The sequence below is a fragment of the Aptenodytes forsteri genome, unplaced genomic scaffold (genome assembly GCF_000699145.1).
Source record: "Aptenodytes forsteri isolate BGI_AS27 unplaced genomic scaffold, ASM69914v1 Scaffold150, whole genome shotgun sequence".
Taxonomy (NCBI): Eukaryota; Metazoa; Chordata; class Aves; order Sphenisciformes; family Spheniscidae; genus Aptenodytes; species Aptenodytes forsteri.
The window spans coordinates 801,547-820,002 of NW_008795693.1; positions in this window are offsets into that span (position 1 = coordinate 801,547).

Here is an 18,456-nt window from a genome sequence, read left to right on the forward strand (position 1 = left end):
AGGGGGCTGTTACGGGGGCTTCCCGCCCTCTAACAAAAGCTCACCCACAGGTAGCACCGGCGCATGCTTTTGTTGGGGGGGAAGGAAGGCTGTTTTTTCTTTAAAATAAGCCAGCAGAGCAGCCAGGGGCATCTACAAACGCGAGACATTCGTGCGTGGGCTTTGTCTTTAACCTCATCTGCCCACCCTGTTCTCCCATTTTTCCCCCACAAAACTACCCGGGGAAGGTGCCTCCGCTCTCCTTCCTGCGCTCCAGATAGCACCGAGCAGGCGCTCGGCGTGCGCCAGCAGTAAGGTGGACTATTCGGAGAGCTCTCCTGTATTGCAAAACACCCTTATCTCCCCGGATCCTCGCGCTGCCACCAGCGCTCCTACAGACTGCTGCTTCTAACTTTTGTGCAGTGGGACCTTTGGTATTTCGCTCCGTGGATCGCCGGAGCTTTACCGTAGCTCCAAGCAATCCTGTCTGCGAGTAGCGTGCAAATAGCTTGGACTGCGAAAAAACTCTTTCAGAAGTGAAGCTGTACGCTTCCCTAAGAGCTACTGGTTTGAAGAGTATCGCCTTCGACACAAGCCGCTGCACTGCAGGAGGAGAGGAATATTCTGTTCGCCAGATGCAAAAACACCTCTCGTAAGAAGTGGCCAGCACTATAAAAGGAAATCAAGGAGAAGCGGGAGAAATCCCTGGGCTTTTCCTCCGAAGACAGATGCGTGTACACTAATGGGAGCATTGCGGCTGAGCGCCCGAGCTGAACGTATTTTGAAATGTAACATGATACCTTCCTTGCTTTTGCTCTTTCTTCCTCCGTGGCTCTTCTTTACTGTATTTAAAGGAATGTTTTTGTTATCAGCCCGCCCTCTCCGTCCCCGCGTTTCCAGCCCTGCTCTGATCTGGCTCTGTTCTCACCACTCGCTCTCCCTGTCCAACGCCTCACGTAATCTCTCCCGTTCCCTCGTGTGTGTCACCTCAGCCTCTCAGAGGCACGTGCCACTCCGCTGCCCGCCCGCTGCTCGCCCTCCTCGTGCCGCCGGCCTCCCGGCCTCTCCCCGGGACCGCGCTTCCCTTGGCCATCTCCACTTGACGCGGTGCTGAGCGTTGCTCTTCAGCCTGTCAGCGCCGCTAGGGCCTGTCCCGTCCCGTCCCAGCCCAGCCCGGCCCTTTGGGAGCTTGCTCCATGCACCGCCACTTCTCAGCCCCTACTTCACCCCCCTCTTCCCACCGCCGGGGCTGGTCTGCCCTGGCTTTCTGTGAGCCATCCTTCACCCCTGATCGTGCATTTTGGGGGTCCAGCCTTGGAGGCTGGTACCTCACTGGAGGAGAAGCTGCCTCCTCTCTCTGCTGCTAGCAGAAGGCTCCTGTCCAGGTTTCTATCTAGTGAAAAGGTGAACGTAGGTGGTATCAGATTTCTGCCCGAGATTACTCCAGAGGTAAGGAGGCACCTACTACCTGCCAGACCCTAGGACTGGCATGCCGTGGGGGGCATCACAGCCCCACATGCTCACAGAAGAGAAACTTTCTGCACGTATAGACTGTAGAATGATAGAGCAGCCCAGCTTGGAAGGGACCTCCAAAGACCATCTGGTCCAACCTTTCATGGGAAAGGGAGCCTAGATGAGATTGTCTGGCACCCTGTCCAATCTCGTCTTGAAAACCTCCAGTGATGGGGTCTCCGCCCCATCACTTGGGGACACTGTTCCAGCGGCTGATTGTTCTCACTGTAAAAAATTTCTTTCTTACATCGGGATGAAACATCTCCCGGTGCAACTTGTACCTGTTACCCCTTGTCTGCTCCCTGTGGCTCCTTGCGAAGAGAGAGCCTCCGTCCTTTTTGTAGCTGTACCTGTACGATTTGACCAGGGTTTGTACAATAGATGTCCAGTTCTTGCTGCTTTCGCAGAGCCCGCTGCTGCGGGCACAGCCAAGGCTTCAACACACCCCTCTTCTACATACTGTTTAATGCTATTTGCCCTGGCACATTCTTTAGCTGTGCAATGAAACGGTTATACTTTGTCATCTGTAGTATTTCCACCCTAGAATATCAATTTACAGCCCGGCATTACAGGGCGTCCTCAAAAAGCGAGAAGTGACAGGAGAGAGGTTATATAACTGGGCCGGCGCTGCAGAGCCAGCCAGCCACCAGCAGGATTGCATTGCAGGGATTCCCGCCCTCCAAAACATCCCCCTTCTGCCCCAAAAGTCCTGCTACCTCAACCTCAAAGGCACTTCACACATTTAATCTTAAAACCAGAGACCACCCTTACAGCCGCGATGTGCTGCATCCAACGCTGAAGGGAAACTGGAGGGCTAAAGCCCAGGTATTTTTGAACCATCACGCAGGCAGCTACCTGGCTGTCTTCCAGCATGCTCTTTCTTTAAGTGTGCTCACTGTTTCTCTATATAAGACTGCTGATCCATCAGTTAATCATATTGAGTAAGTACCTAAAATTAACTTTTAAATTATTAATGCATGAGAACATATCCGTTTGCCATGTACATTATTTTAAAGGATTACAGTGTGTACACTGAGTGCCATTAACGTTACATTTTGAAGACAGTAAATTGACTTGTATGGAAATCAGAAGAGTTGATGGATTCCTCTACAAATGCCTTTGACAATGATAAAATGTCCAATTGGAGTATTATTAAGCATGTGTCTGTACTTAAATTTCTTTCTAATACATACAAAAAGAAGAGACTGCCCAAGTCTTAATAGTATAATATTTTTCATTTTGTGGTGAGTTAAAAAAAATGGACACACACGAGAATTGACAATACTCTTCTGACAAATAAAAACACTAGGAAAGATATGTTTGGTTTCCTAGGCTACAGCTGTGTCGTTCAAGACAAAACTGTACTGTCATAAAATTGTTTATCCAAAATAGCACCATTAGAACTGTTAAATGTAGAAGTAGCAATGCATCCTTTCAGTGGCAGTGAAGGACATACCTATCACAGTCATCTTCTTTTCCCTTAACTAAGGAATCTCTGAAAAAACCCTACAGTATGCCATGTCATGAAAATAATATCCTAAAATGCCAATTATTTTCTCTAAGGAAAAAAACGTTGTCATTTTCTGCAAGAAAAACCACACAAGAAATAATGATGGCAATAACATTCTGCGACTGTGTAAACATTATTCCTACTCAAGGACAGTCCAAAAAGTAAAGGCAAACATCAGCGCAGAAGCCTCAGTGCCTTCAGGACTTCCGTGCAAGGGGATTGCACCCAAGAGAAGTTTGTCCCAGCTCCCTGTTTTTTTCTTCTTCTTTGCAGCGGTTAAGGTTCAGGTTAGAGAAGACTGATTCCACTGACCTCTGATGGAAGAACTAATGAGACTCCCCGGCCGTGCTCAGGGGGATCGAGGGCGCTGGGGGAGCAGAGGATGGAGCATGTGGTCCCCTCCTAGCTGGAGAGGGTCTTGCTACCCCGCGGCTACCGAGCTCAGAGCCTGTGGTACAGCTGGGCTTAGGCCCTCATTTTATTCTCCAATTTACTACTCTCAAAATATCAGGAAAGCCCATTTTCACTCCTCGGAAAACTTAACATTAACGTAAGTTTCTCATGTGTTAAGGCTTCAGAAACAGGTCTGAAATATAAGCAGAATATAGGCATTCTCGATCTATTTAGCACTACATTAAAGACTCAGGACCTAATAATAAATGGCAGTTAGAGTTCAAGTACAGTGGACTTGGTTTGCTTTCCACTGAGATTTGAACTCTGCAGGGTGACTTTCCTTTTTGGAACTTATCCAAAGGACACGAAGCTCTACAATTCAGTTAGCTCCAAGGGAGAAAAAGGTCATTTTAAAGTTTTATTAAATTGACTAATGAAAACTGTCTAGTAGATACGATGTTTTCTTTAGAAACATTCTTAGATTTCATATCTATTTGGAGAACGGGCATAATTTTCTTTTCTATTACGTTGATTTAGGAAATGAAAATCTAATAGCAGAAGATCTGAAGAGGAGAGATCAGAATCTGGCCACTGCTTTCATTCTCAAAGGCACTTTCATGAAAGCACTATATGAAAGTGGGCATTGAGCAGCATCTTTGACTAGTATGAATGCACTGATAAAAGACTTCAGTGATCAAAAAAGGGTCAAAATGATCTTTATTACCTAGTAGGTATATAGGCAAAAATGCTGACCGACCTTTGAAATGGTAATAACTTCTTTTGTCGTGGACAAGGCTTTTCACCTTAAATAGACAGGAAGTCTTCTAACACCTTAGAATTTTAATAAGGCTTAATCTGGAACGAAACCAATTCAAAATTAATATTTTTGTTGCTTTTACTATAGTTGAAGCAAATGTTTCAAATATTTTTAAAAGCTATCCAGAAAAAAGTAAATCTTTTCAATGTTAAGTTAGGAGGGAAAAACACATTCTTCTTCCTTTCTGTCTACATCCTTTTCCATTATACTTATTTTATCACTGTATGGTGGAGATTGAAAGCTGAAAGGGGAAAGGAAAGCGCTAAGAAAGAAACTAAACATGTTTGTAAAAACATTCACTAAATATAGCTGTATGAGCTAAAGGATACAGATTATATTTCAATATTCACCAAAAGACTGACATTTTCAAAACTTTATGTGTTTTTCCCCAGTATTCACTCAGTTCTGTTTTTACCTGACCCAGCAGAAGCTCTACCAAGTACATTAATTTTAGAAGTTTAGATAGTTAATCTTCTGCCCAGTTGTTATCAAGAGGATTGCTTAACATTAGCGGAGTATAGAAAACACTTTTTCTATAGTCTGTCTCTAAAAGACTAGCAACAGAAGGAGAAGAGCTATGGCATGACCGTAGCTGAATAAACTCACTGTGTTCATAGACTGCATTATGGTGATCTACTTTTTGTTGCTAGGTAAGTTATATCTCTATTTACAGCTTTTTCAAAAGGCTGAATAGTCAGGGACATTTTGTAATTTGAGATGGAGTCCTAAGCTCCAGTGAGAGAGATGTGCTTTCTGGGCTGTACAAAATAGAGCAGTTACACAAGGTGGTAGAGAGGAGAAGGGAATTTTAAGAAATACTGATGATCCAAACAGCAACAGCATTAAAAAGACGAATACATTCAGCCCACCCTTCTACAAAAAACACATCTGTTCCCAGTACTAGCCCCACAATTAACACATTGACTAATTCAACATTGATAACTATAAATTGCTGTATTCTCTTCATTCTGATAAAGTGATAAAGAAAATGGGTACTTTTGGACATCAAAGATGTTAAGTGAAATTACATGTTAAGTGTGTTTCACTTCTTCCAAATCAAAGTCAGCTGCTTTCCAGATGCATAATAAGTTTTCAGTTAGGATGCCAGATAACACTAGATGGGAAGAAAAATTCAAAATTATACTGCAATAGGAGGAGATTCAGTTCAAGCTATACTATATATTATCATTTTTGACATGAGAAATCGGGAGTTATTCAAAACATGTAGTGCTCATTCGCAGCTTTGCCACAGAGGAGGAGAGAACGCAACGAGAACTGTGCAACTGCCTACAGTCAGTGGCAAAACTCTAAGGGAGCTTAGTGCAACCATGTTTGCATCTCGAGTCTTTTCTTGGTTCCGGGGGGGGGGGATTGAAATAAAAATAAAGACAAAAAGAAAATCTTCAATGCCATAACTTGCCCTACATGCTGAAGCTTTTAGGAGCATATTTTCACCACTGCTGTAGCAGGATCTTCCAGCTAGTGCCATCCGAAAACCAGAAACGTTATGTCAAGGTAAACAAGAAGGGATTACATAGAGGTAGATTTTGCCAAGCTGAGAGAAGAGAGACATCAACCCAGCTGTTCTGGACCCAAACCAGATCTTCCCTCGGTTTGCGCGCTGAGCTGTGTGCAGATCCCAGCATCCTCTGAATTAAAATATGCCGCTGTACAACACAGCCTTGCAAGGTGTCAGCGTGCCTTTTGTTGGCTTGTAGGGTAGGGATGCAGAGCTGAGGCACGCATTAGGCAGGTTCTCCCTGTGTCCTGTAGGCACCAGCAGTCTCTACAGCAGCCAGTTCACGTCTCACAGTGCTCTCCAGTGCAGACTAATGTGAAGTTTTGAGAGCATTCACATCACGTGGTTTTAAATGAGCAAAATGCAGGTGTCTAATAGTCAGTTCAAGTCTGGACTGGACTTTTTGTATTTAGACTGCCGTTTCCAAAGGAATTCATATTTTGCTTTCCTGGTGCAGGAATTACAAAAAAAAAAATCCCCAAACCAAAACAAACGTACACTGCATTATCATCTAAATTAATCCCTTGTCATAAACTTGTAATCCCTTACAAACTCTCCTTAGCCAATTACGCCAAACCTTTCCCAGAAATCATCTGGCAGGAAGAGACTCCTCTGCTCCATCCATAGCAAACAGCGGGTAGGCTGCTTACACAGAGGATTGAGAACTTACGTTAAAATACAAGTTGTGTCTGTGGTGATTTAAAATTTTATTTTCTACAAGTCTTGTCTATTGAATTGACTATACGAGAGGAGTAAGAAGTCATTCTCCCATTTAAATTATTCCCTTTTGTATGGAAACATATTTAATCAGCCAAGGAGCGAGTATGAGAACGACCCCCAGGCTTAGCAGTTAGCACACCCTCTAGGACAGGAGAGACCCGACTCTCACTCTCCAATGTAAGAAAGGTTTACTATGTACTGTTTTAACTGTTACACACTGTTTTAACTCTTCCTGCTCTTCTCGGTTAATGATTTAATGCAAAGCTATTTGAAAAAGACAGACTGAAAGAATCTCGTGCCAGAGTATCACCCAGCCTGGTGAGAGGATCAGTTTCTTTGGAAGAGTGTCTCTCACTTCAAGCAAAGAAGAGATTTTACACTATGTTTTCTCCACCTGGGATGCGTCATCTGATCTAATCATAAGAACAAAACAGCCAGATCTGTCATATTTTCGCGGTATCTGTACTAGGCTGAATCTGGTAGGTGTGCTCAGAGAATGTCTCAGTCAGCAGAGACCACATCCCTAACTTGCAAATCCTGATGGGACTTGCACTTCAGATTGTCTGGCCAGAAGTAGGCATTTACTGTATCTTTATTACAGAGAAAAACTTGGAGGACAAATTGTTCCTTGTGATATACATCCTTTGTTAAGAGAGCGATCTTTCAAAACAGAAGGGACTGCCCTGTAGTTGCTATCCTGACAAAATGCAGATCTCCTGTCAAACTGTGAAGGCTGTTCTTTGTCAAAGGACATCCTTTCTGTGATTGTCAGATGTATGCAAATAATCTGCATAGTGTCATTCATAACATTCTTGAGAAGTAAATTTTTGGGGATTGTTCATTTGGCTATCAAAGAATGTAATTAAAGTTATTAAGGTCAAGTTGCCCCTAATTGTTTTCTTCTGATGCTTTATCAGATGTGAAGTAGAAACAAAGACACGGTACAACATAGTAGCCCAGACGTTCATCTTCAGCAGCACTCTAGGTCCAAGGAGGATGACAGGCAGTGAGAAGTCTGAGGGAGCCTCACAGGAGCTACTGTAGCAGCTGAAAGGAGATCTACTGGTGCTCCTCAGGAAGTTGTCACCATCTATAGCTGGAAGTTCGGGGCAGGCAAGCTTGTCACCGATAGCCCAAGATTTAGCTATGATTTATTCTATTTTTCTAAACTTACTAGCGTAAAGGTGCACTTCTGCCTAATATCATAAGCCATTTGGGCCTCAAAAAGATTAGGGAAAGCGAACAGAAAACATCTTTGCAGAAAAGACTTTCAGGACAATTACACCTAGCAGGCAAGATCAGTTCTTTCTCCTTGACCAAGCATCTTTCTAACATACACTTCCTTGTGGAGATACATAGGTGCCGCTGGATGGCTAAAAGGCCTCAGCAGGACTGGGGCTCCAGCAAGGAGGCTCCCTTGAAGCAGGAACATGGCTCCTCTGTGAGTGCATGCCCACCTCAAGGGCACGGGTTCTGTTCCACGCAGCTCTTGTTCTAAGATGACAGATGACATTTCTGGTCTTACACTGATCACTTTGTAGGTTCTCCCTCCTCCGCTCCAAGATCTGATGATCCTCTTACACTGGTTATTGTTTGGGAAGCATTTGAACTGACCTTTATTTCACCCATGCCTCAGGGATGAGATCATTTAGAAAATGCCATCTAAAAAAAAAAAAACCAAACTTGTGAACCACAATGGGGTGACGATACAGCAAGGATATTTACAGCAAATCAATGAATCTGTCTAATTACTATCCTCCAATTTAGAGGATTTGCTTCTACAGTGGGAGGCAGACTACTGGTGGATTGTTCCTCCCTCTTTAAGACCTAGAGCTACATATGTCATATTGTGAAAATGTGATACAAAATTGATTCTAAAAAATTGCCTTCAGATTACTCACCAGGAAGCAATTGGAGTCAGGCCAGGAGCAGATGGCAACTCAAAAGGCAATCCTCTTCCTCCTCAAGAAGTACTATTACTTTGTACTTCAGTAGCGGTATTGATCTAAGAAACCTGCTGCCTTTTACAAACAGTAACAAATGTAATTTTATAGTGCCCTGGTAGCACAGTGAGTAGGATTTCTCTGCCTTAGCACGTGGGGGAACTGATGCATGTGGAAGTTAGGTTTATACCATTCCCATGCCCACAGTTTTCCGAGAGATCCCATTCTCCATCTGAAGAAAAATCAGCATCTCTAAAATCCCAGTATTCTGCCACAGGTTTGGCACCCAAATATCAAGCACGTGAAATAAGGGATGCTAAGCAGAGGCAAAGCCATTGGCAAAAAGAGGCTTTCCCAAGTCACAGAAGAAAGTACGTAGCAGGACCAGGACCCAGAACGGCTCAGTCCTGGGCTGTGCTGTGAAGGCTCACCCCGTGAGCCCACGGGGAGTACCCGGCTACTCCTGAAACTACTTGCCAGCACAAAGCACCTCTTGGACAAGTTAAGCACTTGTTTTAGTGGAACTGAAATTCTGAAAGCGAGTACCAGCTAAGTGTTATACCCTGCAGCACAGCTGGATACAGGGAACCTACTGAGATGGTGAAACTCTCCACAAACGGACAGTCATTATGCTTCCCTAGTCAGGGCCAAGCAAACTCTTCGGTAACGAAAGAGACATTTTTACAATGGAAAAAGCAGGAAGATTTTCCTACTTCTTACACTGATACAGTAACTAATACAGTCATGATATTGAAATGTGAAGAATTTCAGCCTAAATGTTGGGGGACGGTATAAATAAGTTAATTTGAGAGTGGGAGAAAGTTTGCATACTTCTCAGACCTTATTCTATACGTAGTGAGGTCAAAAGCAAAGCCCTCAAGCGTGAACAACGTTGGGCACACAGCAAACAACTCTGCTGTAAATTACAGCACATATCTGCAACAACAGATCTTAAGTGGGTATAAACTCTCTATAGAAGTGGAGCTAGAAAAACATGTATCAGCCAAACATTTTCTTCAGGTGTATGTTGTGTGAAATACATGGCACAGTTTGCAAAGCGCAATACCGCTTAGGTAGAGTTGGGAACTTTGGCATGATTTGAAGTGGGGATTCAGCTCACAAAGATTTTATTTCTTGCTTATGGAAGGGTGATTTCTCAGGGATTTTTGAAAGCTGACTCTTTCAAAACAGAAATCCTTTTAGAATGATCTTCACCATGTAGGTTAGCAAAGGAGAAAAAGAAAGCTGAACCAATGGCAAACCACATAGGAGACAAAAAATACAAGTTTCTGGAGAGGCAAATCCCTTTTTTCAACTAGCAGTTCAGAAAGTTAGTATGCAAAGAACAAATACACTTTACTTTAAAAAAAAGGTGTTTTGCTTTATAGAATTTAATTAATGTATTAATCTGAATGTATTTCAATGCTGACACTCATACCCTGACAGGCTACTTTTCAAGAAAGCAGGCTGTATTATATACTAGGATGCAATTCTGGTCCTAGTGAGGTCAAAGTGCAAGTTCAAGTCAGACTTGATTTCTTCATCTCTAAACTCTGCAACACATATTGTATAGTTAAAAGTCACTTTTTATTTTAATTGCTTACATACTAATATTTTAATTGTTCTTTATTTCTGGGAAACTGAAGTGAGATACGTTGAGGTCTTTACATTTTTCGTCTACTTAAAACCTTCCCACACACTGAGGCAGTGAGGTAGAGCACCTTTCTATTGCCATGTGTGGACTGACCACGCATGTTTAAGAAACAGCAAGAAATAGAAGTATTTCTCCAGGACAGTAAAACACTACCTAATTGTAAGATTGCAGAAAACAAGCAGTAGCTAATCCTAAAATACTAGTACTGAACCTTGTGGTCAGATAGCCCTCGTATTTGCAGTTGAAGGATCCTTTCATTCAGATGCGTAGAGCACTGCCTGGGGAACATGGCCCTCATCATAAGAAAATGCAGGCATCCGGTATCACATGATGATCATACATGGCTATAAAATTTCAACATCATGTCATCTGCATTCCTGCTGCATAACCAAGCATGAATATCTCTGGGAAACACCAGTACCTGCATCACATGATAGGACAGAGACCAAAGGGCATGCAGGAAAGGGAACAAGAGGGAGCAGGCTGTGCCCTGGATATACTGGTAAAAACACTTGATGTGGCCAATATGGTACGGGATGTGCATCCATGCTCTAGGGATTGATTAAAAGCACAACATTTTTGAGTCACACCGTGTCACAGCAAAGCAAGGATCACATTTAAAGACGAGGCTGCTGATGCAGAACAGAGTTGATGTGGAACTGGAAGGCACAGTGAAACCCATGCTTTGACAGACATGGGACTTTGTTCATTTAACAGATAGCATTCACATACTCAGGCACCCTTCTGGCCTATATTATTTGCTACATCAGCATATTCAGTGTTACTTACACAAAGGAAGTAAGTAAATTGTCTTCTTCCATGACCAGCAAAAGTCCCAGTCTCCCTTTCTCCTTGAAAAATACAGAAGCCAGTAAAGAGTAGCCCAACATCCTAAGTCCCATTATTTGTATTACAGCAGTTCCCAGGAACTCTGATTGCATGACAGAAAGTCATTGTGCTGGTCAAACAGTGGAAAACATTTCATTAGCTGGTAGAGCTATTAGCCGATCTCCATCTTATTAGGTGCACCCCATCATTGAATACCCCATAATTGAACTTGACCTCGAATGCAATCATAAGAAGTCAAGTTGTTCTCACTTTCTCTGACAGGAGGGTTTTGCAACATAGCTGCACTGCTGCCAACTCACAATGCAAACACTAGATTCTGCATTAAATAGAGCCTTGAATGTATGACGACACTGGCATAGTTGTATCTGTGCAACCTGCCCCTGCTGTATATGAGTCCTAAGGACCACTGATAACAACAGAACTGGCTGGGACAACTTGGGTAATCAGGCCACTAACCCTCTAATTGCAGGTAGTCGTGGCAGGCAGAAACTCTGAATACTTGAGGACTCCTATCGTCCAATTCAATCTTAAGAAATTCTCCTACTTAGCGTACAATCCCTTTCATGAGCTTATCAAGCTAAATGATAAAGCAATTTAAGTTACTTCTCTCCCCTCAATTCCTCCCAATTAGAAAACTGTATCAGAATTGCACTCCTCAGGTACTCTGCAGCCATCTTCTAATTTCCAGCCTAAATATATTCACAGCCAATCTTATTTCCTTCCTGCCACCATTTGTCTGTCTGGTCTATTTGTGACTCAATCCTTATTTATGACTCACCAGTGTGAAAGATAAGATTTGTGGCTTAGCGAGTGGCCTAATTGCCCAAGCAATAATTATATTAGAAACGCTCAAAAGGAAACATGTGAGTGCCCTTCTTAAAGTCCAATTAAGGAAATATGTTTACATCTAAACAACTCTAAATAAAAATTTTAAAATCCATTTGACCTGGAGTTTCCTCGATAAATATTTATGCTATGTTTGCTAATTACTGCAGCAATTTTCTCCCTGATCCTCTTGTTCAACATGTGTATGAGGAACAAGGCAAGGCAGCGTCGATTATACGATTATGCTACCTTTCTCTGTTTCATTAGCCTCCAGTTGTGGGAGTGACCAGCTTTCATGATGTCTGTGCTAGACTGTGGTTCAGACGAGCTTGGTGGAGCCGAGGGTATGTGGGCGACTTGGCAGAACAGCTGGAACAAATGGCAAAAGTTATCTTTGCTCGCCTCTCCGAGGGAGCATGTTCTGGCTTTGGTTCGTCAGCTCTGCCCCATAAAGGTCCGGCTGGAATTTCAGCTGCTTCTGGACGTTGGGATAGCAGCAGTGGACAACAGCATTTTTTCAAAATGTGCTTAGATCTCAGTCCTGCAACACACTAATCATGCTGGGATTGAAGGCTTTGCAAGAGCAAAATTAAAAGGTCATAGCCTGTCTGGAGAAGGACATTGTAGTAGTAGTTATTGATTTTATTATTCTTGCAGGACAAACTAGAGGCTTTAGCAACAGATGAGATCTCCATTGTCCTCAGCACCATAAAAAGCCAAAACAAATGGCCGGTTCTTGCCCCAGAGAGGCTTACATTTGGTGGAGAAATAGAAAACATCTTCTTGGAAGATGCTATCTTGTTTCATGGCAGTCTGTCAAATCCCAGTTTCAGCTTTGCTATCCACCGTCTATTTCATGAATGTTATTTCGGGCTCGATCCTCAGCTGGCACAAATCAAACATCGTGCTACATAAGTCAGCTGATCTGTGCTGATTTATGCTTGCTGCATCACTTCAGTGAAGATAATGACGTTATGCCAACTGACATCAGCGCGGGATCTGGCCCTCAGACGCTGTCAATGCCATTTAGTGCCACTCTTCTGTTTCCGCTTCTTCCTTAGTGCTGAGAGATTATTCTGGCTGACTGCAACCAGGAGCCAAGCGCGACTCGTCTCCCCTTCCTGCACCCAGCCTCCTCCCCAGCTCATTAACTCCCGGAGGAATGGGGGGTGTGGGAGGGGAGAAGATCCGGCCCTTTAGAGGTGGTTCCATTTATAAATATTGACTTTAATGTTAATTTCATGTAGTTGCTTGTAAAAGTCTTTTAGGCTGAAGCAGAAGGCACACTGCAGATGGCAAGGATATTTTTCACAGTTTTTATGGTGGATAACAATATACTTGACATTTTGCTCATTAAATGTGAGCCCTGGTATGTGAGTAAACATGCTAGGCATCTGTGCTCTAAAATTACCAGTGTGAAAAGCAACAACTCAAATGTTTCAGTCAATAAATGTACAGCACAGAAGCAACATTCAGCAACTTTCTGAATGCTGTGTGCAAGGCGAGGACTGAGTTTGCAGTATTACATGGAACACTCTAGAACCAACAAGGAAGAAATAACATATTGCTTTACAGTCCATACTTTGCAGGGAGAGGACTGCATCCAAAAAATCTCTGAAGTCAACGTAAACATGTGGTAGACCATACCCATCAATTTGTGTTTCTAGAGGAAATACCATGTGCATAGTCAAGCCGCAAAACTACATCGGAAAGAAAGGCAGGTAAACAGAATGAGCTGAAAAGGTGGAAGAGATGATCCTTGGAGGGAAAGGCAGTTTGCCATCAGGACTAACAGTACAACAGGACAAGAAGGAGCAGAAGGACAGATCTGCCGTGCAATGTGAGCAGTTGTGGTGAGTGACCAACGACCAGGAGATCAGAGAATGGATGGCACAGAACTGGTTCTTCTCCTTTCTACCACAGGAAGTTTTCTGCTCCCCATCTTCAGGTTTTGACACATTCTCAAAGAAATGAAAGAGAGAAAGGATGAAAACTCAGATGGAAAGAAAAGCTGGAAGGGTAAGATAGCTGTAGGATCTTAAGCTACTACATGCTTTTTACTTGTCTTTTAAACATTATGGAGATACTACCTTGAGATGGCTGCAATTCTGAGCAGTAGTGAAATAAAACATAACTAGAGGAAAACAAAATTTAGCTTAGTTTGTGACATCTCGTGATGTTCACAAATCCAAGCTCTTCCAAAAACCAATACCATGCAGGCAAAGACAGCAAGTGCAAATTTAAAAAATAAAGGATATCTAGATTGAAGTAAGAGGAAGACTTGTGTCTTATAGTTTTGTTCATGGATTTAGTATGTGTTTTGACACATTTCTTCCTGAGAAGACAACCAATTTGTTACTTAATTCTATATAATGGAAATGGATGTGAAGAAAGTGACACTCACCATATGAAACGGTGATTTATTTAAAAAAGACCAGGAGGATTAAGGTAATGCTAACTTCTTTGTTATCCTCCATCTCTCACAGCAGTATTGGCCTATACAACATGGTTTTTATTTCACAGTACACGTAGATACCCTCTTCCTTTTCTCACTCCTTCATCTTCCCTCATGTCTCTCAATTGTCTACCTTCATCCCAGTATAAAATTCCCATTTTCTTTGACAGTTACTGTACAAGTCATGTATCTTTTCTCCCTCTCCCCCCAGATAAAACTCCTCGAAATATTTTATTACCTGCAGGGAGTCAGCTCTTTGGTATACCACATCATGATTTGAAAATCAAGCTGAAATGTGAACTCCGTTATAAACTTGACTATACTACTCTTGACCATAGTAAAGGGTTCTGTCAACTGAAGCGGTGGATAAACTCCTGTTAATATAAGTGGAAATGAGATCAGATCCATAATTGACCAAACTAAAAGAGGTTGGATAGATTTTACTTGAAGTAAATATTCAAAATTTTTGCACCTTTAGACCCATCAGGTCATCCAGTCTAAGAATCCTCATGCTCAAACAACATTCATGCATTTTTTTTCTATGCTTACAGAGCAATGAGAACTTGAATGAAAACAAAAAACAAACAACCAAATCCTGGATTTATTACAGTATAGTTTAAGCAAGTGGCAGTCTCACACATCACACTCGGCAAGATCCAAAGAATTACTGATATCCCAGAATGGGGTAAGTTAATTTGCATAATAAACTATACATCAGGACATCCTCCTGATATTTGAGAGTTTGTCCCTAAAACATCTTCATCTCTCTTCTTAATTACTTCTTTCCCAGAGGCAAGCCCCAACTCTTTTATATACAATATCAAAGCTAACAGGGATAACTAGCACTGCAGTTACGAAGTGTCCAGAAATTACTGTGACAGCTAGGTATATACTTTATACTGAAGAAATCAAATACGTAGCAAGATCAGTCTGATCGAATTATTTCTGAAGGTTTAATATCAGATCTGATGGACCAGTGGTCACCATACCAGATTAGCCAGCTGTATAGATGTCTGTGTCAAGGTGTACAAAGTCCTAGAACCTGATGTCACCTCCTTAAAAGGTGTGTGTGACAAACAGTAATAAACAGAAAAAAGGATGAAGGGAGCAAACATGTAATTAAATTAAACAGACCTCAATACTGTACTGAGACCCACTAAATAAAAACATTAATTCAGTCATACATTTTTCCTATGAGCCTGTTGTTTCTTCATGCAGTACTGTGAGTTTGCAAGTAGTGTGAATTGAATCTCTGAAGATCACATTGAATCAATCACATAAAATCCATTGAAAGAAAACAGTTTTCCTTCCTTGTCCCCATTAGCTTCAGGAACCATCAGGTAGGTCCCCGAAAAACCTAAAGCAACATCTCATAGTTCAGGTATCACACAACCTTTGCCAATTCAAACTTGCTGAATTTGGATTAATATGGCTTCTGTTTTGTGTTACGTATCCAGAACCAGGGAGCTGAAGCAAGAGAATTTGGGGAGTGGAAGAAACACATCATTGGTCCCCTATTTGTAAATACGCTACTGCTGCTCTACTGAGCAATCCCTGTGCCTGGAGTAACTCTGGAAGGCAGGAGTTACTGCCACTCACCAAGGGAGGTTTGATGTGAGGAAGGGTGACAGGATCTAGAATGTGCGTATGCTGTCCCGTTTTCCTATAAATGCTCATAGTCAGTTTGTTGTGATGAATGATCCGTTCCACTGTTAAATGCTATCAGGCCATAAATCCTCATTCAGCAGGGAATTAATAAGTTCACATGTTCAATATTAATATATTCCTTAGCTGACACCAGGGCGTTCAGAGCATGAGACGTTTATTCCAGACAGATAGCAGTGAGATATTTCCAATTATTCCTAACAAGCAGACTTGACATTATGACATAGATTCTATAATTTAGAAGAAACTGTGAGTAGTAAGTTGTGGCTTCTGCTCTGCATTTGTTAAAAAGAAATCCTAGATACTTGTAAGGCAGAACTGCAGAGGTTTTGCTAACTATCAAAAAAACGGACACGCTACTAGCATGGACTTTAAATGGTAAATATTACTCACATCCCTAAGATCCTCAGAAGCCTGAACGGCACCATTTCAGTATTGCAGTGTGGTGTGCTGTGACATAACAGCTAACCCGAATAAAGCAACTCCTTTGGTGATAAAGCATTTCTAACTGAGAGCCCAGAGTCTTGCTCAAGTTGCCACGTTTAGCATATTGCCAAATATCAGTTGATACAGGATTACCATTTACCAGCCTGCAACAAACCCAAGGTACTGCAGCAGCTCGAAATGCCTCCACAAGACAATGGACGCATGGTCTGGGTTGGGATTTCTGGGGTCTGTTGTAATAACGTTGGAAGAGAGATAATGTGCCATCAGAAGTAAACAGTACGGTCATTCAGGGATCAGCATCCATTCCTGAACATGGCAAGCATGTGTCCTTCGTCCGTACCAACACCACCCTTCTGAATTGCTAATGGGAAAAGGATGTCTTTGGAGTTTTGCCACACAAAACGCATTCAGTGCTGGTTTTCAAAATGCCTTCTTTTTCTCACCTGTGATGCTTTTCCACGGCTGCAGTCAGGTGAGGAATATCAGCACACCATGAGCCCAGAGGAAGTGAACAAGGAATGATTGGCATATCTCTCTAGGACCGGCTGCGTATCCATCTTACCATTGAATCAAGTACGTGTAAGGACTCTCTCGTAATAAATATGAATCAACTAGATGCGTTTTCATAGATAAGTACAGTCAGTATTTATCATGAGCATTCATTTTCCTCCACCTGGAAGGAAAATGCTTTCAGAGTTTCTGGACAGAGTATCTGGAATTGCCAATTCCATGGCAGTATTTGGTCTTGTTAGAAAGTTGATCTAGCCTGCTATTTTCAGAGTCCCTGAATAGAACAGGGCTGAGGGTCTGGTGGCATGTAGCGCCTGACCGACTGGGCCTTTGAACATAGCAGTGGTGGTACTGGATCAGACCAAGGCCCACCCGCCCTGTGTCCTACCTGTGAAAATGGCCAGTATGTAGATGCTTATGGGAGAGCGTAGCAGCAGGGCAAACACAAAGTGCTATTTCCTTCAGTAGTTCCCTGTTCTCCAGGTTTTGTGCCTCAGGGATTCCCCGCATCAGAGTTATTTTCTTTTAATTTAATGTATTTGCCAGTCACTTTTTGAACCCATGCAATTTTTCGTTCTTCATGAAATTCTGTGATTAAACTGGGGAACTACTTTTTATGAGTTGCATAACGTAGTATCTCTGTCTATTTTAAACCTGTTGCCTGCTATTCTTTTTTGATATCCTCTGGTTATTATATCAGAAAAGAAATCAGGCACCATTCCCTGTCCATCTGTCCTCTCCCCGTTAGTCATCTCTTTGAAAGATGGTGGCCTTCGTGGGGTGGATACTGAGACGTTAGCTCTGCTGCATCCCTCCCTCGTTCAGGCCTTCCTGTGCTGCTTGAAAGATTTTGCACCGAGCTGCCCGTGGTGAGAGAAGACTTTTATCTACCTCCACTTTTTCCTTGCAGCTACTTCTTAATTTCACATGCTGGGAGAAGATAATCTTTCTAACCAGCCAGAGCCAGATCAGGTATCATGGGAAAAGAGAAGAGGACAGGAGGGAAGAACAGAATAGATATCAGAAAGCTTGCCAGAAACGGGAAAATCTTAGCACAGACTCCCTCTTAGGGGCTTTCTGTATGGCAAAGGGAAGATGGAGGAAATGCAGCAGCTCCTTTTCCCTAACCCAGACCCACAGCTGTGGAAGGAGGCATTGCAAACGCATTAGAGTTTATCAGCTCCTGACATGGACTCTCTCTGCTGATGGGTACCTAAAGAGGGAGTCTGGAATAGGTATCCAGGGTAAATGCCGCAAGACCTGTGCCCTGCAGGGAAACACAGGACATCCAGGGATGAAAACAGGGACAAGAGTATCCACATGGATTCGCCTTGAGGTCTGTACTGCACAAGGACCTATGAATTAAAGAAGGATGTGGGTTAAGCCATATCTCCGAATGAATTTGCTCTCTTTATGGAAGTTACCATCATTCAGAGCAGAAAGGAGCCTTTCACTGCAGGACCTGCTAGGTCTACATAACCTACTTCCATGCCAAAGCAAACATTATTCCCACAGGCCCCTCTGCGGGACGTGAGGAGTACAGTTTCAAACCTCCCTTGCTTCAATCACTTTGGACACCAAATGTGAGACTGCAGACCAGCTTCTCAGCTGGTTCAGGCTGGCTCAGCTCCTTCAAAATCAGTGGCGCTCCACTGCCA